We start from the raw sequence: 12,569 nt of genomic DNA on the forward strand, positions 1-12,569 counted from the left end.
AAGAAATTTGCGAAATAACTGATCCGTACTAATTGTTGTATGTTGTTCTAGAATATTTTTGGTATGATTCATCTTTTTATTTAATCTCTTTTTTCTAGATATATTCCCCTTCAAATAATTTCAATTTCTTCAATTTTTTCTTTTTTCAAATTTTTTATTTTTTTTTCTAATTTTTTATTTTTTTTATTTTTTTTTCTCTCGCCTCTTCGTTATTGGGCACTCAGCCTGTTAAGAGGCGTAATCATAATAATAATAATAATAATAATAATAATAATAAGAAAACACTTCAAAAGTGACGTTTCTGAAGAATTTTAACAGTTTTCTTGTATCTACGAACGCCAGAATGCATAAAATTGACCTAAACGTCTCCTTTTCCTATTCTGAGTCGATTCTGCATGCTTTAAGTGTGTTTGGTGGCTCAGAACCATCAAAAAACGTTGAAATATAGTTCAGATTCAATAAAAATCGACAAAAATACAGTTTCTAGCTAAAATTTTATGGTTTCGTTGCACTTTCCGAGCCCGTAGGGTATCTGAGTGGCTTAAAAGTACAAGAAAACACTTCAAAAGTGACGTTTCTGAAGAATTTTTACAGTTTTCTTGTATCTACGAACGCCAGAATGCATAAAATTGACCTAAACGTCTCCTTTTCCTATTCTGAGTCGATTCTGCATGCTTTAAGTGTGTTTGGTGGCTCAGAACCATCAAAAAACGTTGAAATATAGTTCAAATTCAATAAAAATCGACAAAAATACAGTTTCTAGCTAAAATTTGATGGTTTCGTTGCACTTTCCGAGCCCGTAGGGTTTCTGAGTGGCTTAAAAGTACAAGAAAACACTTCAAAAGTGACGTTTCTGAAGAATTTTAACAGTTTTCTTGTATCTACGAACGCCAGAATGCATAAAATTGACCTAAACGTCTCCTTTTCCTATTCTGAGTCGATTCTGCATGCTTTAAGTGTGTTTGGTGGCTCAGAACCATCAAAAAACGTTGAAATATAGTTCAAATTCAATAAAAATCGACAAAAATACAGTTTCTAGCTAAAATTTGATGGTTTCGTTGCACTTTCCGAGCCCGTAGGGTATCTGAGTGGCTTAAAAGTACAAGAAAACACTTCAAAAGTGACGTTTCTGAAGAATTTTAACAGTTTTCTTGTATCTACGAACGCCAGAATGCATAAAATTGACCTAAACGTCTCCTTTTCCTATTCTGAGTCGATTCTGCATGCTTTAAGTGTGTTTGGTGGCTCAGAACCATCAAAAAACATTGAAATATAGTTCAAATTCAATAAAAATCGACAAAAATACAGTTTCTAGCTAAAATTTGATGGTTTCGTTGCACTTTCCGAGCCCGTAGGGTATCTGAGTGGCTTAAAAGTACAAGAAAACACTTCAAAAGTGACGATTCTGAAGAATTTTAACAATTTTCTTGTATCTACGAACGCCAGAATGCATAAAATTGACCTAAACGTCTCCTTTTCCTATTCTGAGACGATTCTGCATGCTTTAAGTGTGTTTGGCGGCTCAGAACCATCAAAAAACTTTGAAATATAGTTCAAATTCAATAAAAATCGACAAAAACACAGTTTCTAGCTAAAATTTGATGGTTTCGTTGCACTTTCCGAGCCCGTTGAGTATCTGAGTGGCTTAAAAGTACAAGAAAACACTTCAAAAGTGACGTTTCTGAAGAATTTTAAAAATTTTCTTGTATCTACGAACGCCAGAATGCATAAAATTGACCTAAACGTCTCCTTTTCCTATTCTGAGACGATTCTGCATGCTTTAAGTGTGTTTGGTGGCTCAGAACCATCAAAAAACGTTGAAATATAGTTCAGATTCAATAAAAATCGACAAAAATACAGTTTCTAGCTAAAATTTTATGGTTTCGTTGCACTTTCCGAGCCCATAGGATATCTGAGTGGCTTAAAAGCACAAGAAAACACTTCAAAAGCGACGTTTCTGAAGAATTTTAACAATTTTCTTGTACCTATGAACGCCAGAATGCATAAAATTGACCTAAACGTCTCCTTTTCCTATTCTGAGACGATTCTGCATGCTTTAAGTGTGTTTGGTGGTTCAGAACCATCAAAAAACGTTGAAATACAGTTGAAATTCAATAAAAATCGACAAAAATACAGTTTCTAGCTAAAATTTGATGGTTTCGTTGCACTTTCCGAGCCCGTAGGGTATCTGAGTGGCTTAAAAGTACAAGAAAATACTTCAAAAGTGACGTTTCTGCAGAATTTTCACAATCTTCTTGTATCTACGAACGCCAGAATGCATAAAATAGACCTAAACGTCTCCTTTTCCTATTCTGAGACGATTCTGCATGTTTTAAGTGTGTTTGGTGGCTCAGAATCATCAAAAAACGTTGAAATATAGTTCAAATTCAATAAAAATCGACAAAAATACAGTTTCTAGCTAAAATTTGATGGTTTCGTTGCACTTTCCGAGCCCGTTGGGTATCTGAGTGGCTTAAAAGTACAACGAAAACACTTCAAAAGTGACGTTTCTGAAGAATTTTAACAATTTTCTTGTATCTACGAAAGCCAGAATGCATAAAATCGACCCAAACGTCTCCTTTTCCTATTCTGAGATGATTCTGCATGTTTTAAGTGTGTTTGGTGGCTCAGAATCATCAAAAAACTTTGAAACATAGTTCAAATTTAATAAAAATCGACAAAAATACAGTTTTTAGCCAAAATTTGATGGTTTCGTTGCACTTTCCGAGCCCGTAGGGTATCTGAGTTTCTTAAAAGTACAAGAAAATACATCAAAAGTGACGTTTCTGCAGAATTTTCACAATTTTCTTGTGTCTACGAACGCCAGAATGCATAAAATTGACCTAAACCTCTCCTTTTCCTACTCTGAGACGATTCTGCATGCTTTAAGTGTGTTTGGTGGCTCAGAACCATCAAAAAACGTTGAAATATAGTTCAAATTCAATAAAAATCGACAAAAATACAGTTTCTAGCCAAAATTTGATGGTTTCGTTGCACTTTCCGAGCCCGTAGTGTATCTGAGTGGCTAAAAAGTACAAGAAAACACTTCAAAAGTGACGTTTCTGAAAAATTTTAACAATTTTCTTGTATCTACGAACGCCAGAATGCATAAAATTGACCTAAACGTCTCCTTTTCCTATTCTGAGACGATTCTGTATGCTTTAAGTGTGTTTGGTGGCTCAGAACCATCAAAAAACTTTGAAATACAGTTCAAATTCAATAAAAATCGACAAAAATACAGTTTCGAGCTAAAATTTGTAGGTTTCGTTGCACTTTCCGAGCCCGTAGGGTATCTGAGTGGCTTAAAAGTACAAGAAAACACTTCAAAAGTGACGTTTCTGAAGAATTTTTACAGTTTTCTTGTATCTACGAAAGCCAGAATGCATAAAATTGACCTAAACTTCTCCTTTTCCTATTCTGATACGATTCTGCATGCTTTAAGTGGGTTTGGTAGGTCAGAACCATCAAAAAACGTTGAAATATTGTTCAAATTCAATAAAAATCGACAAAAATACAGTTTCTACCTAAAATTTGATGGTTTCGTTGCACTTTCCGAGCCCGTAGGGTATCTGAGTGGCTTAAAAGTACAAGAAAACACTTCAAAAGTGACGTTTCTGAAGAATTTTAACAATTTTCTTTTATCAACGAACGCCAGAATGCATAAAATTGACCTAAACGTCTCCTTTTCCTATTCTGAGACGATTCTGCATGCTTTAAATGTGTTTGGTGGCTCAGAACCATCAAAAAACTTTGAAATATAGTTCAAATTCAATAAAAATCGACAAAAATACAGTTTCTAGCTAAAATTTGATGGTTTCGTTGCACTTTCCGAGCCCGTAGGGTATCTGAGTGGCTTAAAAGTACAAGAAAACACTTCAAAAGTGACGATTCTGAAGAATTTTAACAATTTTCTTGTATCTACGAACGCCAGAATGCATAAAATTGACCTAAACGTCTCCTTTTCCTATTCTGAGACGATTCTGCATGCTTTAAGTGTGTTTGGTGGCTCAGAACCATCAAAAAACTTTGAAATATAGTTCAAATTCAATAAAAATCGACAAAAACACAGTTTCTAGCTAAAATTTGATGGTTTCGTTGCACTTTCCGAGCCCGTTGAGTATCTGAGTGGCTTAAAAGTACAAGAAAACACTTCAAAAGTGACGTTTCTGAAGAATTTTAAAAATTTTCTTGCATCTACGAACGCCAGAATGCATAAAATTGACCTAAACGTCTCCTTTTCCTATTCTGAGACGATTCTGCATGCTTTAAGTGTGTTTGGTGGCTCAGAACCATCAAAAAACGTTGAAATATAGTTCAGATTCAATAAAAATCGACAAAAATACAGTTTCTAGCTAAAATTTGATGGTTTCGTTGCACTTTCCGAGCCCGTAGGATATCTGAGTGGCTTAAAAGTACAAGAAAACACTTCAAAAGTGACGTTTCTGAAGAATTTTAACAATTTTCTTGTATCTACGAACGCCAGAATGCTTAAAATTGACCTAAACGTCTCCTTTTCCTATTCTGAGACGATTCTGCATGCTTTAAGTGTGTTTGGTGGCTCAGAACCATCAAAAAACTTTGAAAAATAGTTCAAATTCAATAAAAATCGACAAAAATACAGTTTCTAGCTAAAATTTCATGGTTTCTTTTCACTTTCCTAGCCCGTTGGGTATCTGAGTGGCTTAAAAGTACAAGAAAACACTTCAAAAGTGACGTTTCTGAAGAATTTTAACAATTTTCTTGTATCTACGAACGCCAGAATGCATAAAATTGACCTAAACGTCTACTTTTCCTATTCTGAGACGATTCTGCATGCTTTAAATGTATTTGGTGGCTCAGAACCATCAAAAAACGTTGAAATATAGTTCAAATTCAATAAAAATCGACAAAAATACAGTTTCTAGCTAAAATTTGATGGTTTCGTTGCACTTTCCGAGCCCGTAGGGTATCTGAGTGGCTTAAAAGTACAAGAAAACACTTCAAAAGTGACGTTTCTGAAGAATTTTAACAATTTTCTTGTATCTACGAACGCCAGAATGCATAAAATTGATCTAAACGTCGCCTTTTCCTATTCTGAGACGATTCTGCATGCTTTAAGTGTGTTTGGTGGCTCAGAACCATCAAAAAACGTTGAAAAATAGTTCAAATTCAATAAAAATCGACAAAAATACAGTTTCTAGCTAAAATTTCATGGTTTCGTTTCACTTTCCTAGCCCGTAGGGTATCTGAGTGGCTTAAAAGTTCAAGAAAACACTTCAAAAGTGACGTTTCTGAAGAATTTTAACAATTTTCTTGTATCTACGAACGCCAGAAAGCATAAATTTTACCTAAACGTCTCCTTTTCCTATTCCGAGACGATTCTGCATGCTTTAAGTGTGTTTGGTGGCTCAGAACCATCAAAAAACGTTGAAATATAGTTTAAATTCAATAAAAATCCACCAAAATACAGTTTCTAGCTAAAATTTTATGGTTTCGTTGCACTTTCCGAGCCCGTAGGGTATCTGAGTGGCTTAAAAGTACAAGAAAACACTTCAAAAGTGACGTTTCTGAAGAATTTTTACAGTTTTCTTGTATCTACGAAAGCCAGAATGCATAAAATTGACCTAAACTTCTCCTTTTCCTATTCTGATACGATTCTGCATGCTTTAAGTGGGTTTGGTAGCTCAGAACCATCAAAAAACGTTGAAATATTGTTCAAATTCAATAAAAATCGACAAAAATACAGTTTCTACCTAAAATTTGATGGTTTCGTTACACTTTCCGAGCCCGTTGGGTATCTGAGTGGCTTAAAAGTACAAGAAAACACTTCAAAAGTGACGTTTCTGAAGAATTTTAACAATTTTCTTTTATCAACGAACGCCAGAATGCATAAAATTGACCTAAACGTCTCCTTTTCCTATTCTGAGACGATTCTGCATGCTTTAAATGTGTTTGGTGGCTCAGAACCATTAAAAAACGTTGAAATATAGTTCAAATTCAATAAAAATCGGCAAAAATACAGTTTCTAGCTAAAATTTGATGGTTTCGTTGCACTTTCCGAGCCCGTTCGGTATCTGAGTGGCTTAAAAGTACAAGAAAACACTTCAAAAGTGACGTTTCTGAAGAATTTTAACCATTTTCTTGTATCTACGAACGCCAGAATGCATAAAATTGACCTAAACGTCTCCTTTTCCTATTCTGAGACGATTCTGCATGCTTTAAGTGTGTTTGGTGGCTCAGAACCATCAAAAAACGTTGAAATATAGTCAAATTCAATAAAAATCGACAAAAATACAGTTTCTAGCTAAAATTTGATGGTTTCGTTGCACTTTCCGAGCACGTTGGGTATCTGAGTGGCTTAAAAGTACAAGAAAACACTTCAAAAGTGATGTTCCTGAAGAATTTTAACAATTTTCTTGTATCTACGAATGCCATAATGCATAAAATTGACCTAAACGTCTCCTTTTGCTATTCTGAGACGATTCTGCATGCTTTAAGTGTGTTTGGTGGCTCAGAACCATCAAAAAACGTTGAAATATAGTTCAAATTCAATAAAAATCGACAAAAATACAGTTTCTAGCTAAAATTTGATGGTTTCGTTGCGCTTTCCGAGCCCGTAGGGTATCTGAGTGGCTTAAAAGTACAAGAAAACACTTCAAAAGTGACGTTTCTGAAGAATTTTAACAATTTTCTTGTATCTACGAACGCCAGAATGCATAAAATTGACCCAAACGTCTCCTTTTCCTATTCTGAGACGATTCTGCAATCTTTAAGTGTGTTTGGTGGCTCAGAACCCTCAAAAAACGTTGAAATATAATTTGATGGTTTCGTTGCACTTTCCGAGCCCGTAGGGTATCTGAGTGGCTTAAAAGTACAAGAAAACACTTCAAAAGTGACGTTTCTGAAGAATTTTAACAATTTTCTTGTATCTACGAACGCCAGAATGCATAAAATTGACCCAAACGTCTCCTTTTCCTATTCTGAGACGATTCTGCAATCTTTAAGTGTGTTTGGTGGCTCAGAACCATCAAAAAACGTTGAAATATAGTTCAAATTCAATAAAAATCGACAAAAATACAGTTTCTAGCTAAAATTTGATGGTTTCGTTGCACTTTCCGAGCCCGTCGGGTATCTCAGTGGCTTAAAAGTACAAGAAAACACTTCAAAAGTGACGTTTCTGAAGAATTTTAACAATTTTCTTGTATCTACGAACGCCAGAATGCATAAAATTGACCCAAACGTCTCCTTTTCCTATTCTGAGACGATTCTGCAATCTTTAAGTGTGTTTGGTGGCTCAGAACCATCAAAAAACGTTGAAATATAGTCCAAATTCAATAAAAATCGACAAAAATACGGTTTCTAGCTAAAATTTGATGGTTTCGTTGCACTTTCCGAGCCCGTTGGGTATCTGAGTGGCTTAAAAGTACAAGAAAACACTTCAAAAGTGACGTTTTTGAAGAATTTTAACAATTTTCTTGTATCTACGAACGCCAGAATGCATAAAATTGACCTAAACGTCTCCTTTTCCTATTCTGAGACGATTCTGCATGCTTTAAGTGTGTTTGGTGGCTCAGAACCATCAAAAAACGTTGAAATATAGTTCAAATTCAATAAAAATCGACAAAAATACAGTTTCTAGCTAAAATTTGATGGTTTCGTTGCACTTTCCGAGCCCGTTAAGTATCTGAGTGGCTTAAAAGTACAAGAAAACACTTCAAAAGTGACGTTTCTGAAGAATTTTAACAATTTTCTTGTATCTACGAACGCCAGAATGCATAAATTTGACCCAAACGTCTCCTTTTCCTATTCTGAGACGATTCTGCAATCTTTAAGTGTGTTTGGTGGCTCAGAACCCTCAAAAAACGTTGAAATATAGTTCAAATTCAATAAAAATCGACAAAAATACAGTTTCTAGCTAAAATTTGATGGTTTCGTTGCACTTTCCGAGCCCGTAGGGTATCTGAGTGGCTTAAAAGTACAAGAAAACACTTCAAAAGTGACGTTTCTGAAGAATTTTAACAATTTTCTTGTATCTACGAACGCCAGAATGCATAAAATTGACCCAAACGTCTCCTTTTCCTATTCTGAGACGATTCTGCAATCTTTAAGTGTGTTTGGTGGCTCAGAACCATCAAAAAACGTTGAAATATAGTTCAAATTCAATAAAAATCGACAAAAATACAGTTTCTAGCTAAAATTTGATGGTTTCGTTGCACTTTCCGAGCCCGTAGGGTATCTCAGTGGCTTAAAAGTACAAGAAAACACTTCAAAAGTGACGTTTCTGAAGAATTTTAACAATTTTCTTGTATCTACGAACGCCAGAATGCATAAAATTGACCCAAACGTCTCCTTTTCCTATTCTGAGACGATTCTGCAATCTTTAAGTGTGTTTGGTGGCTCAGAACCATCAAAAAACGTTGAAATATAGTCCAAATTCAATAAAAATCGACAAAAATACGGTTTCTAGCTAAAATTTGATGGTTTCCTTGCAGTCTCCGAGCCCGTAGGGTATCTGAGTGGCTTAAAAGTACAAGAAAACACTTCAAAAGTGACGTTTCTGAAGAATTTTAACAATTTTCTTGTATCTACGAACGCCAGAATGCATAAAATTGACCCAAACGTCTCCTTTTCCTATTCTGAGACGATTCTGCAATCTTTAAGTGTGTTTGGTGGCTCAGAACCCTCAAAAAACGTTGAAATATAGTTCAAATTCAATAAAAATCGACAAAAATACAGTTTCTAGCTAAAATTTGATGGTTTCGTTGCACTTTCCGAGCCCGTAGGGTATCTGAGTGGCTTAAAAGTACAAGAAAACACTTCAAAAGTGATGTTCCTGAAGAATTTTAACAATTTTCTTGTATCTACGAATGCCATAATGCATAAAATTGACCTAAACGTCTCCTTTTGCTATTCTGAGACGATTCTGCATGCTTTAAGTGTGTTTGGTGGCTCAGAACCATCAAAAAACGTTGAAATATAGTTCAAATTCAATAAAAATCGACAAAAATACAGTTACTAGCTAAAATTTGATGGTTTCGTTGCGCTTTCCGAGCCCGTAGGGTATCTGAGTGGCTTAAAAGTACAAGAAAACACTTCAAAAGTGACGTTTCTGAAGAATTTTAACAATTTTCTTGTATCTACGAACGCCAGAATGCATAAAATTGACCCAAACGTCTCCTTTTCCTATTCTGAGACGATTCTGCAATCTTTAAGTGTGTTTGGTGGCTCAGAACCCTCAAAAAACGTTGAAATATAATTTGATGGTTTCGTTGCACTTTCCGAGCCCGTAGGGTATCTGAGTGGCTTAAAAGTACAAGAAAACACTTCAAAAGTGACGTTTCTGAAGAATTTTAACAATTTTCTTGTATCTACGAACGCCAGAATGCATAAAATTGACCCAAACGTCTCCTTTTCCTATTCTGAGACGATTCTGCAATCTTTAAGTGTGTTTGGTGGCTCAGAACCATCAAAAAACGTTGAAATATAGTTCAAATTCAATAAAAATCGACAAAAATACAGTTTCTAGCTAAAATTTGATGGTTTCGTTGCACTTTCCGAGCCCGTCGGGTATCTCAGTGGCTTAAAAGTACAAGAAAACACTTCAAAAGTGAAGTTTCTGAAGAATTTTAACAATTTTCTTGTATCTACGAACGCCAGAATGCATAAAATTGACCCAAACGTCTCCTTTTCCTATTCTGAGACGATTCTGCAATCTTTAAGTGTGTTTGGTGGCTCAGAACCATCAAAAAACGTTGAAATATAGTCCAAATTCAATAAAAATCGACAAAAATACGGTTTCTAGCTAAAATTTGATGGTTTCGTTGCACTTTCCGAGCCCGTTGGGTATCTGAGTGGCTTAAAAGTACAAGAAAACACTTCAAAAGTGACGTTTTTGAAGAATTTTAACAATTTTCTTGTATCTACGAACGCCAGAATGCATAAAATTGACCTAAACGTCTCCTTTTCCTATTCTGAGACGATTCTGCATGCTTTAAGTGTGTTTGGTGGCTCAGAACCATCAAAAAACGTTGAAATATAGTTCAAATTCAATAAAAATCGACAAAAATACAGTTTCTAGCTAAAATTTGATGGTTTCGTTGCACTTTCCGAGCCCGTTAAGTATCTGAGTGGCTTAAAAGTACAAGAAAACACTTCAAAAGTGACGTTTCTGAAGAATTTTAACAATTTTCTTGTATCTACGAACGCCAGAATGCATAAATTTGACCCAAACGTCTCCTTTTCCTATTCTGAGACGATTCTGCAATCTTTAAGTGTGTTTGGTGGCTCAGAACCCTCAAAAAACGTTGAAATATAGTTCAAATTCAATAAAAATCGACAAAAATACAGTTTCTAGCTAAAATTTGATGGTTTCGTTGCACTTTCCGAGCCCGTAGAGTATCTGAGTGGCTTAAAAGTACAAGAAAACACTTCAAAAGTGACGTTTCTGAAGAATTTTAACAATTTTCTTGTATCTACGAACGCCAGAATGCATAAAATTGACCCAAACGTCTCCTTTTCCTATTCTGAGACGATTCTGCAATCTTTAAGTGTGTTTGGTGGCTGAGAACCATCAAAAAACGTTGAAATATAGTTCAAATTCAATAAAAATCGACAAAAATACAGTTTCTAGCTAAAATTTGATGGTTTCGTTGCACTTTCCGAGCCCGTAGGGTATCTCAGTGGCTTAAAAGTACAAGAAAACACTTCAAAAGTGACGTTTCTGAAGAATTTTAACAATTTTCTTGTATCTACGAACGCCAGAATGCATAAAATTGACCCAAACGTCTCCTTTTCCTATTCTGAGACGATTCTGCAATCTTTAAGTGTGTTTGGTGGCTCAGAACCATCAAAAAACGTTGAAATATAGTCCAAATTCAATAAAAATCGACAAAAATACGGTTTCTAGCTAAAATTTGATGGTTTCCTTGCAGTCTCCGAGCCCGTAGGGTATCTGAGTGGCTTAAAAGTACAAGAAAACACTTCAAAAGTGACGTTTCTGAAGAATTTTAACAATTTTCTTGTATCTACGAACGCCAGAATGCATAAAATTGACCCAAACGTCTCCTTTTCCTATTCTGAGACGATTCTGCAATCTTTAAGTGTGTTTGGTGGCTCAGAACCCTCAAAAAACGTTGAAATATAGTTCAAATTCAATAAAAATCGACAAAAATACAGTTTCTAGCTAAAATTTGATGGTTTCGTTGCACTTTCCGAGCCCGTAGGGTATCTGAGTGGCTTAAAAGTACAAGAAAACACTTCAAAAGTGACGTTTCTGAAGAATTTTAACAATTTTCTTGTATCTACGAACGCCAGAATGCATAAAATTGACCCAAACGTCTCCTTTTCCTATTCTGAGACGATTCTGCAATCTTTAAGTGTGTTTGGTGGCTCAGAACCATCAAAAAACGTTGAAATATAGTTCAAATTCAATAAAAATCGACAAAAATACAGTTTCTAGCTAAAATTTGATGGTTTCGTTGCACTTTCCGAGCCCGTAGGGTATCTCAGTGGCTTAAAAGTACAAGAAAACACTTCAAAAGTGACGTTTCTGAAGAATTTTAACAATTTTCTTGTATCTACGAACGCCAGAATGCATAAAATTGACCCAAACGTCTCCTTTTCCTATTCTGAGACGATTCTGCAATCTTTAAGTGTGTTTGGTGGCTCAGAACCATCAAAAAACGTTGAAATATAGTCCAAATTCAATAAAAATCGACAAAAATACGGTTTCTAGCTAAAATTTGATGGTTTCGTTGCACTCTCCGAGCCCGTAGGGTATCTGAGTGGCTTAAAAGTACAAGAAAACACTTCAAAAGTGACGTTTCTGAAGAATTTTTACAATTTTCTTATATCTACGAACGCCAGAATGCATAAAATTAACCTAAACGTCTCCTTTTCCTATTCTGAGACGATTCTGCATGCTTTAAGTGTGTTTGGTGGCTCGGAAACATCAAAAAACTTTGAAACATAGTTCAAATTCAATAAAAATCGACAAAAATACAGTTTCTAGCTAAAATTTGATGGTTTCGTTGCACTTTCCGAGCCCGTTGGGTATCTGAGTGGCTTAAAAGTACAAGAAAACACTTCAAAAGTGACGTTTCTGAAGAATTTTAACAATTTTCTTGTATCTACGTACGCCAGAATGCATAAAATTGACCTAAACATCTCCTTTTCCTATTCTGGGACGATTCTGCATGCTTTAAGTGTGTTTGGTGGCTCAGAAACATCAAAAAACGTTGAAATATAGTTCAAATTCAATAAAAATCGACAAAAATACAGTTTCTAGCTAAAATTTGATGATTTCGTTGCAATTTCCCAGCCCGTGGGGAATCTGAGTGGCTTAAAAGTACAAGAAAACACTTCAAAAGTGACGTTTCTGAAGAATTTTAACAATTTTCTTGTATCTACGAACGCCAGAATGCATAAAATTGACCTAAGTCTCCTTTTCCTATTCTGAGACGATTCTGCATGCTTTAAGTGTGTTTGGTGGCTCAGAACCATCAAAAAGCGTTGAAATATTGTTCAAATTCAATAAAAATCGACAAAAGTACAGTTTCTTGCTAAAATTTGATGGTTTCATTGCACTTTCC

This window comes from Zophobas morio, unplaced genomic scaffold, assembly GCF_036711695.1.
Source record: "Zophobas morio isolate AGI-343-1 ecotype UQ-CSIRO unplaced genomic scaffold, CSIRO_AGI_Zmor_V1 ptg000949l, whole genome shotgun sequence".
NCBI lineage: Eukaryota > Metazoa > Arthropoda > Insecta > Coleoptera > Tenebrionidae > Zophobas > Zophobas morio.